This window comes from Ixodes scapularis, unplaced genomic scaffold (assembly GCF_016920785.2).
Source record: "Ixodes scapularis isolate PalLabHiFi unplaced genomic scaffold, ASM1692078v2 PGA_scaffold17__5_contigs__length_683569, whole genome shotgun sequence".
NCBI classification, from domain to species: domain Eukaryota; kingdom Metazoa; phylum Arthropoda; class Arachnida; order Ixodida; family Ixodidae; genus Ixodes; species Ixodes scapularis.
The window spans coordinates 346118-356138 of record NW_024609843.1 but is presented as its reverse complement, the minus strand read 5'-3'; the positions used below and the strand labels follow the sequence as shown (position 1 = coordinate 356138).

At 45.1% G+C, this 10021-nt stretch overlaps 1 long non-coding RNA gene across 1 annotated transcript; it reads right to left on the bottom strand.

Annotated features, from left to right (window-relative positions):
- Positions 1-3078: 3078 nt before the first annotated feature.
- On the bottom strand, positions 3079-5750 carry LOC115320656. The gene is made up of 3 exons (XR_003918685.3): positions 5565-5750; positions 3639-3721; positions 3079-3168 (listed from the first exon to the last, which is right to left on the bottom strand). It is a non-coding gene; the product is annotated as an uncharacterized LOC115320656 (long non-coding RNA).
- Positions 5751-10021: the final 4271 nt, after the last annotated feature.

Below are 10021 nucleotides of genomic sequence, written 5' to 3'. Positions count from 1 at the left end.
ATAACTGGTTTATTAAAAATGCAAAATTCGAGTATACGGTACACTGCTTTCGTGTCCATGGGGGACCTTGTACTGCCATTGTGTCCATGGGAGACCTTGTACTGCCTTCATGTCCATGGGAGACCTTGTACTGGTAACCTATAAAGAAAAAAGATGCACAGTTACACGTTGATCTGCTTATCTAAACTTCAATGTCCGCGCAAGGCATCCTGTTCACAGCGCAGCACTACCTCAGCGCTGAATCAGTATTACAAACCGGGACATCAGTCCTTTAGGAAAGGAGGACCCTCAGAACACACGATACAAGCCATGGAAGTAGCAGTGACTCGTTGCCTTAACAGGACTGAGTTAGCGCTGCACTGTATGTGTGAACCAGCCCTAAATGCAGGTCACAATCACAATTCCTACATTTTTGCTCACCCAGGCACTTAATTTACACACTACCTTGATAGTTTAATGAGTGGCACTAATAACATTGTCAGGGGCACCATAATGCAAAAGTATATTTTGCCCCCGAGTCTGCGAGAATCAATCGCTCACTGTTTTTGCTGCTGCATTGCACTCTTTTATTTCGGCTTTTGAAAAGGTCTACCAAAGATAAGCGAGCAGATGTTATCGCTTATGAAGTTTACCAAATTTGAACATAGAGAAGCTAAGACTTATAGGCATCTCGCAGAATTAACATGGCAATTTGGGCCAACTGATCCATGATCGTAGACAAGCGCCGCAAAAAACACGTGGACAATAAGTGGTGGTAAACACTGGCGCCAGTGTTTTATGTCTACTTGTTGTCCCTGTGTATTTTTATTTAATTTTTTTGTTTGTTTACTATCTTGAACAAGTATTTTTAATCACACTGGACAGGAAGGAAACGGTAATAGGGTTCTATGCGGATCATAAAGCCATGCTCCGAATGGGTGAGTATCAACTGCAGGTTTCACAACAGTGGCGGATCCAGGGGGGGGGGGACCCCCCTCCCTCCCCCCCCTTCTCGGAGGCAATTGGACATGAGTGGACCCCCCTGAGTGGAACCCCTTGAACAAGAAAGAATGGGAGAATAGTATCGTTAAAAATTTTCCGCCACCCCAAAACAAACAAAGGTCTGGATCCGCCACACTAAGTTTCAATTATTGGGAGGATCGATACATCAGAGGCCGAGTTTAAAAAGCAAACTTACGATACCCGAGAAGAAATCCGTATTAACAAAACAAAATTTGTCGCACCTTTTGAGTGACTTACAACTAAATATTACGACATTATCCAAAATGTCTCACAAACTTTTTAGGGCAAACATGGCCGCACATCACTTGGCTATTTCGCCGCGACCAGCAATGAATATAGAAGCGTGGGCAAGAGGCATGTGTTTTGCGCACTGTTCAGATGCATCCCTACTTGAAGCAGTATAAGGGCAACGCTAAACTACACACGGAGGATTCAGCCGACGAGTCTGCCGAGCTGTCCATCCAGCCCGTTAGAGCTAACCAGGTGCAGGACTGCGATCAACGGCGAGATGCGCCAATGAATCAACGAAAGCAAATGTCACACAAATCTTCAGTGCACGCAAAAGGATCCTTCACCTATGAATGGCGTGAACCTGATTTGGTGATCATTAGCGCCCCCTTGTACTTCAGTAGTGATTTTCAAAGTGGTGAGCGGCTGTACGACCCTACCACACGAAAAGGCACATTCCTGACTGGATGTGCCTTTTTAATGCCAAAGCATTATATGTCCATGGAGCGAAAAATCCGAGTTGTACCAAACGTTAACGGAGGATTAAAGAAAAAATAAAATGTACTTTCACGGCTGAGATTTGAACCCGGTGCTGCTGTGTGAGAGCCGGGCATGCTAGCTGCTGTGCTATCTCAGCTGCTTCGGAATGCGACATTACTCTCCCCTCAAAAAGAAGCTTGTCCCATTACAGCAAAAGATGGCATGTCTTTACCCGTTTTTTGTCCCTGTTTATCTGAGGCTGTTTTTTCATCATGTTTGACGGCATCGGCGTTGATGTGCCCGAAAGATGGTCATAAAAATATGTCCTCGGTTCGATGACATCACACTTCACGTGACGACATGACGTACCATGATGTGTGACGCCGTATTATGTAACGTAATACAAATATTAGAGGGGCACTTAGTTATACATACGTGGATGGAATGCGAAAGCATTGCCATTCCTAACAATAGAGGAAAAAAAAAGGAAGTGTCGTTAGGAATGGCAATGCTTTCGCATTCAATCCACAAAGGGGTACCTAAGTGCCCCTGTAATATTTTGAGTGGAGTAGAGCTCAAATAAACGCCGTACGGTGCAGTATATCCATGATTAAGTTGCTGCTAGTCGTGAGGCTTAATGTTTTGCACCAACAATACCATAGTTTTTCCTCGGTTGCGACGAAGTGCCACTGCGCTACGAACTTGCTAGAAATTTCTGCATATGCGACCACTTTCTCCTGGAAACCTATGGTGACCTGCCACTCACTTTTGGCCAAAGAACAGTGAAAATACCAGATGTGAAAACAGCCATAACAAGCATTAAAGAAATCAAGATGGGGGTCATAGCATTAGCTTCCCAACGTGGCGAGACTAGCACAGGATTTCTGTTACTCGCCGTTTAAGACAGGAGTCGACTTTTTCCGGTCTGATCTTGAAAACAAAGTTTGGTTCCGTTAATTTTGTAGCAGAAAGCCCGTGCTTTCCCGTTTGTGGGGTCATTTTCTCGGTTCAAAATATGATGCAGAGTCCTTCCCATAAAAATGCATGGGTGCCTGCTAGGACTCTTCGAAATGGTTAAATTAACTGAGGTCATTATACTCTGTTGCCACTCTAGAATAGCAGAAGGCCTTCCCACAAAGCCCTTCACTCTTTTTAATAAGCAAACACTAGAGAGGAGGAGAGCCGAGAGGACACCACCAATCATGGCGAGCAAAGGGAATTGTGGGAGGGGCTTGTGCTATTCTATAGTTGCAACGGATTATAACAAAAGTTTACAGTACTATGAAAACAAAAAGACCAAGTATGCACAGAAATTCGCAGGAAGTGTAGCAGGGATAGAATAGAAAAAACTGCAGCTGCAATATTTACCCTTTAAATTTCCCTCGACAGCACAGCAGAGATGACATGCTGGTCGTCAGTGCCTGGAGGGCCACCCCTTGTACTGGGAGCACATGTAGTCTGAAACGAACAACAAACAAAAAATTAAATGCATGAACAATCCGCACATGCTGTTATTTCGCTTCATTGGCCGCTTCAGAGAAAGCAAGCATGCACACCGTTGTCCAACCATGTCAACTGCTAGCCGAAACTTTCTGCCACCAGGATTAAGATATTGCTTGCGCTATAAAAAAAAAACATTTACACACTACCCAGCTGGCGCGCTGAAAGTTCAAACATTGAAGAAACTACAACATAAAACTTCAATGCAAGAGCTACACCTCGTGGACAATACACAAAAGTATGTTCAGTGTAAACCTTGGTGCACTGCAAGGCTGATTTACCTCAGCCAGTTTGGAACATCTGCAGTTCCATTCTTTTCAAGATATTATGCCTGAAAATTTGTGACAAATGAACTGGGTTAAAATTTTTTAATCGACACCCGGCCCAAATATTTAGGAAGTATACTAGTGGGTTAATTTCTAACTTACCATAATTATTTTCGGCATCCTGAAGGCGTCACTTCAGGGTCTTTTCATAGTGGATTTACCTCGCCCACACAGGTGCAACCACACTGAAATGTTTGCAAAGTTTCAGGCAGGGTAATTAAACGTCTGCAGTTTCTCTCGAACACCGCTGTCACAAATTTTGTCTTTTTTGTCATTTTGGGCTGTTTATAGGTGGTTTGGGGGCAGGGTCAATTACAATCCTCGCACATGTTTACCTGAGCGTCAAAGGCTTGAGCTCGGATGAGACTATACTCCTTTTCATACTTAAGGTGCAACGCTGTCAAAGCTACTGGCGCGAGCGTGGGGCTTGGTCTTGTTGATCATTTGCACGCCTTCTCGCACAAACAAAACCGTAGATGAAGCCACGCACTCGCGCCAGTAGCTTTGACAGCGTTGCACGCTAAGTATGAAAAAGTATAATGCCGGCCGAGCTTCAAACCATTGGGAAGAGGAAGACAAGCGTTTCGGGTTGACCAACCACGAACCTGTGACAACCGCATAGGTCATTCAACAGACGTTTCATACCGCTTAAACACTGTGTCGAACTGCATCTTGAAGTCAGTCCCAATTCCAACGGTGTATGAACAGGGGCATTAATTTCGTGGCATGCCTTGAAATGAATCTAAGTGACGCAAGCTGGGAACACACTGCTGCTGCTTCATTTGGGAATAACTGCGGCCCTCGGCTTGATCACATCACAATTGCAAAATGAAAGAGAAAAAAAAGAGGAAAAAGGAACAACTGCTTTATCAAAAGTTCTAACCGACAAATATAAACCCAGTTCAATTCTAGAAAGCCAGGGGACCGAAGTTTGTCCTAACAGTACAATTTAGTCCACTTCCATAACTTCAAAACAAAAGATGGATATCCTCTTCAACCATTTTGACTGAAAAGGAATATTGTCTCTGCATGAACCGAATTCCAAGGAAGTCTGACTTCGGAAATATAATGAAGTATTGTCAATGTAGTCAATTTATAGTTGAAAGACATCAGTACACTGCTAGACCAATAAGACATTTCCTAAAGCAACGGACCGAAAGTAGCATTAGGAATTCAATACGTGCTCTGTTGACATGAGCTACACTTTCTCGGACCATACACAGAATGAGTGGCAACTTTTCATTACGCTACACATAGATACAAACATTAGGACAGATAAAGCAAACCCAACTAGTTAAAAAAAGAAAAAAAAAAAACATTCTAGCTTAACGAGAAAATAGGGAGTTTTAGAATATCGGGCGCTACTTTACCGCGCGTTACGGACGGCAAAATAGCGAGGATTGCGGCGAAGAATTTTAGAATAGCGTTTCTCTGAAGGGGACCCCCCCAAACGCAAGCATCTCGCGCTTAAAACGCCACCAATATGTCGCGGCAGCTTTTATTTGAAAGTTAGAACGGTTTATCTTGAAAATTAAACAAGCTTTTTGTCCAGAGTAACATTTTTGTAGTTTTTTTACACTCAATGCCGCATGTTTTGTTTTTGTCGCTGCCAAGCTGCTCTGTTGTACTTACGAAGCCCAGACGATCCACCACCCAGGCATGCTTACATGTCTGCCGCGATCGTAAGTACACGCGCCTCGATAGCTTTGAGATGTGAATCCAGCGATTTGTGACGTTTTCAATACGCGTCGACCATACCGACCGCGGTCGCCGAGCGCGACTCACGCAGTTCCCGAGCGGGCGACGGCGTCGAAGACGCAATCAACGGAGATGTCGTGGGCGCCGCCTTTTGCGGTACGCCGCCTTTTAAGGTAACCACGCTATTATCGAAAAATAATGGGCCCCAAAGCTAGAGTCCGAAGCTTGTTTTGGGTCTGCGCATGCACAGCAGCCACGAGATTATTCTAAAACTCCATAATGTTCACTTCTCGTTCAACGCGTACAATGCAAACAAAGAAGTACACTTACCAACTGCGTTGAGTTGCTCGTTCTGTTGCGTCGTCGGCCTTCCGCGCTCTTCTTGAACATAATCATCACAAGAGAAAACTTCACAGATAGATAAACTTGATTAAATTAGCACATTTCCATTTCTAAAGGCATTTCCATACCGCGAAACGGAAAAACAACCTAACGGTCGCAAAAATGGCGAAACCATGCCGGAAAAAAAAAAAAATACAAAGAACTGGTGTCGCTACCGATGGGGCGTCGAAGACGCGATCCTTAAAATATGAAACCGAAACCAGTAAAAGTTGCAATACTGAAACCGAAACTGACCAAATCGCGATAGAGGGGCGCCGTAAATAGATCTGTTCACATGATGCATCTAAAGTAAAGTCAAATGTCTCCTTTTTTCTCCTGGTTCTCCAGATTTTGTGTGATCTACACCAGGATACTGCATTAGCCCATATTTTAGGAAGTCTTATGTCTCGCTCGGACTGGTTTTTTATGGGTTCTGCTTCTTTATGTGTGTGAGTTCTTGTGCATGTCGTCATATTTTCAAATCAATATTTTTCATAGGTTGACATGGTAATGTGACAGGTTCTGGCAGCATGTCATGAATATTTGTCAAACATATTATATTTTGATTTCATGTTATGTTGTCAGAAGTAAACTGGAGACTGATTTTCTTACTGCTACACTTCGATCAATAAATATTTGTAAAAAATGATAGCATTCAGAATTTCTCCCTGGTTTCCAATTTTTTGTGGATGGAGTAATTTTTAAGAAAATTGAATATGAACTCGTATAAAATTTTGTGAACACAAAAAATTGCACGCAGGAGAGGCACTTTATTATCAACTATTTGCATGAATTACAACTAACATTATAAAAAACGACTGCTAACAACCGATGTTTTTAAGCATAAATTTAACCTATACACCAACTCATGTTTACAAACAAACCGGAGCGCCCCTAGCGGACGCCACCGGCGCCGCGCATGCGCGATGGGGGTGTGGGCAAAAAGCTCGCCGTCGCCCATAAACAAACCATTGAAATGCGATGTTGTCGGCGCCGGTGTGAGTCCCCGCGCTCTTTTTCGCGTTAGAATTGTTGACTCTACGTCTTCCAGGCGATGTCTGACTACTTGAGCAGCGTCAGCGAAATTAACGAGGCTCGTTACACCGCAAAACTGCGCGTGAATAATCTGATATGCGGCGATTCATTCCGCGTAGACGCCGCAGAATGTACGCTAAAGCCTGATTCACATGATGAGATTTCGCTCGCAATTTTCAGTAGCGACGTCGCTCGGACTGCAAAAGCGTGAACCGTAGCTGAGATGGTCGACGTCGATACTGAAAATCGCAAGCAGAATCCAACCAAGTGAATCAGGCATAACAAGTCGGTGATGGCCAGTGGTAACAATGATCAGCATCTTCTTGTATCTACTGTTTACGTCGAGCCTGCTTACCAACCTTCAAACTTAAGTCTTTTGAGGCCTGCACTTGATTCTTATCGCAAGTACCGGGCCCACGTTTGGTCTACGGGCCGGTGTCCTCTAAAAGAGCAGACGACAAGCAGAAACGTTTGAAAGAGCAGACGACGGTTCGAACGATCAGGCAACCGTTTGAACTTGAAGACGCACTGAACGTAGTTCGCAGGTGGTCCGTACAACTTGACGGTTTTCCGGCGTTCATTTTGGAACAATACAAATAAATTTGATGGCCAGTAGTATCCGTGAATTTAACCCAAAATGCTTCCCACCCAAGCAATCTGGTCCAACGGCGTCTGGTTTTTTAGAGCGCAGCTCTTAGGGGCCCGTTTCCAGCCTGAGCGGCGTCGCCGTCGCCGTCGCCGTCGCCGTCGCCGTCGCCGTCGGCGTAACCGCGCGTTGCATGCAACTCAGAGGAGATGCAACAGGTTGCATGCAACCTGACATGCAGCAGGTTGCATGCAACCTGAGATGCAGCAGCTCATAGGAGATGCAACAGGTTGCATGCAGCCTGAGATGCAGCAACTCAGAGGAGATGTAACAGGTTGCATGCAACCTGAGATGCAGCAACTCGATGAAGATGCAACAGGTTGCATGCAACCTGAGATGCAGCAACTCAGTGGAAATGCAACAGGTTGCATGCAACAGGTCACGTGACTCCCCAGGTCACGTGACCCCCCGGTCACGTGACCCTGAGGGGGTCACGTGACCACTCCGAGGTCACGTGACCCCCTCCCCCGAGGTCACGTGACCCCCCCCCCCCCGATGGCGTCATCGTCACTGATAACGTCACCGGCATCCGCATCGCCATCGTCATCATCGCTGATAGCGTCATCAGTGACGTCACTTATGACGTCACCGGCATCCGCATCGTCATCGTCATCATCACTGATGACGTCATCGGTATCCGCATCGTCATCGTCACATGAGTGACGTCACTGATGACGTCATCAGTGACGTCACTGATGACGTCATTGGCATCGTCACGTGGCCCCCCAAGGTCACGTGACCCACCCACCCCCCTTACCCTTCCCTCCCCCTCCTCAAGAGCTGCGCTCAAATTCGGCGTTACAGGGAGTTGTAAACGGCTTTCACTTTTTTTTTTTTTTTTTCACTGGACATATCCGCGTTCTCGGACGAACCGAGCGCATGAAAACTGACCTTCAAACCTTTCCCGACTCTCTTAAAACAGCCCCAGTCGCAGCATTTTGACGAGAAGGCAAATTTTTGTCTGGTTCCTTTCAAAACAACGCAGGAATACACGTCTCAAATGGGCACTTCCGCCCACAGCCCCGGACCGGAAGTGCGTCCGACGCGCCACCACCGCGCCGTGACGTAACAGAGATGAGTTCGTGTATACATTTATGGGGAGGTCCACATATAAGGTTTCAGAAATCCTTTCATATTATTATTTAGCACCCTCTTCTACACCCTTCTCACACCCTCCACTAAATGGAGGGTGTAACACGAAACAACACCCCTCTCGGTACAATAATGTGGGTGCAGTAGCTGATTTAAGGGTGCTAAAGGGGTGTAGTCAAGGGTGTAAATTACCAAAACACCCCTTTTACACCCTTAAAGGTGTAAAAACTTTTAGTGTGTATGCCGCCAGTGTTGATCATAGCCACGCGCTGGGGTTGGCAAAGCGCAGGACACGCGCTGAGTTCCAGACATTGTTATGGCTCGGCTGTTGTCGTCGTTGCAGCGATTGGACACGGGTCACAACCCGAATGCTTCTCGAGCTAGCAATTGTCACGAGCCCAAGTCGAGTGCCCACGCAATGCTCGGGTCCAATCTATGAACCGCATTCAAATACCGTCACTTGGGTGTACTGCGATCCCCGAGTTACGTCATCAAATTTTACAAAGGAGAGATTGAATGAAAATGATCGCTTTTAGCCTTGAGATTATACCGCAACAAAGGAGTTTCTTGGCCAATGGCGTTGCGTGTGAGTATCCTTGAGTCCCAGGTGTGCCAGTAAGCTCGTGTAGAGAGAAAAACATTCCAATTGAATATCGTTGCACAGCTCCTTTAAGCACCCCTGTGATACCAATATTAGTTATAAAAAGCAGCATTATGGATCATGGGGCGGTCCAGCTAAGCGAGATGCGCCTGTCGCTGCATGTGGACGCGATTGCAGAGCAAGTCATTCCTGCGCCGATGATTCGCTCGTACACACAAGATGAATACAAACGACTCCATTAAAAAAAAAAAAAAAAAACAGCAGTTGCGTGTAGGGAGATTGGTGGACGATCAGTGAAGAAAAAAACAACACTGCCAGCGACCTTTAACTTTAATGTCGTATAATGCTTAAGTTTAAGTATTTAAAAATATCACAGTAGAAGAGACGCTGCATTTCCAATGGCAACGTTTCGGTCCTTATTTTTAGCAACCACTGAACCTATTGGCGTCAAAGTGGTTGTATCCAAAAGACACAATGAAAAAAAAATCTTTACTATTTGAGGAATATAATTTTTAGATTTTGCCTTCATTTATTTTTCGCGGGCCTCGAATTTAAGGAAAGAGACAATTTCTTTAACTTCCACTTTCTAGCGTCCCAGCAATTAAATTAAAGACTAAATACAAGTTTCTGTGCAAGATCTATATGTCTATTTATATCTGCTAATGTATTTCCTCGGTGCACTGTGGTTAAGAAATTAATTAAGGAAGCTTTCGCTTCAATGAAATCAAAAATTCATCCGCTAAACACCATTCTTTGGGCTCTACGCAGTGGCGATATCGCGTGATCGTGCTCGCTACCTCCACTTGGCTGTGATGACTGAGTTCGTACAGCGCTGTATTACTCTGTCACGAGCAACTCCACACGTGTGGTGGTGAAATTCACTCATATACAAAAGTTCATATTATATGCATCTTCTAGATGTGTCCTTTTCTACTTCTGGTTACAGGCTGCGCACGTTCTGGGGTTTCCACTCTGTCTCACAAATATCTACAGTGCTGACAAATTCACGGACGCAAGCTCGTGGACTGGAAA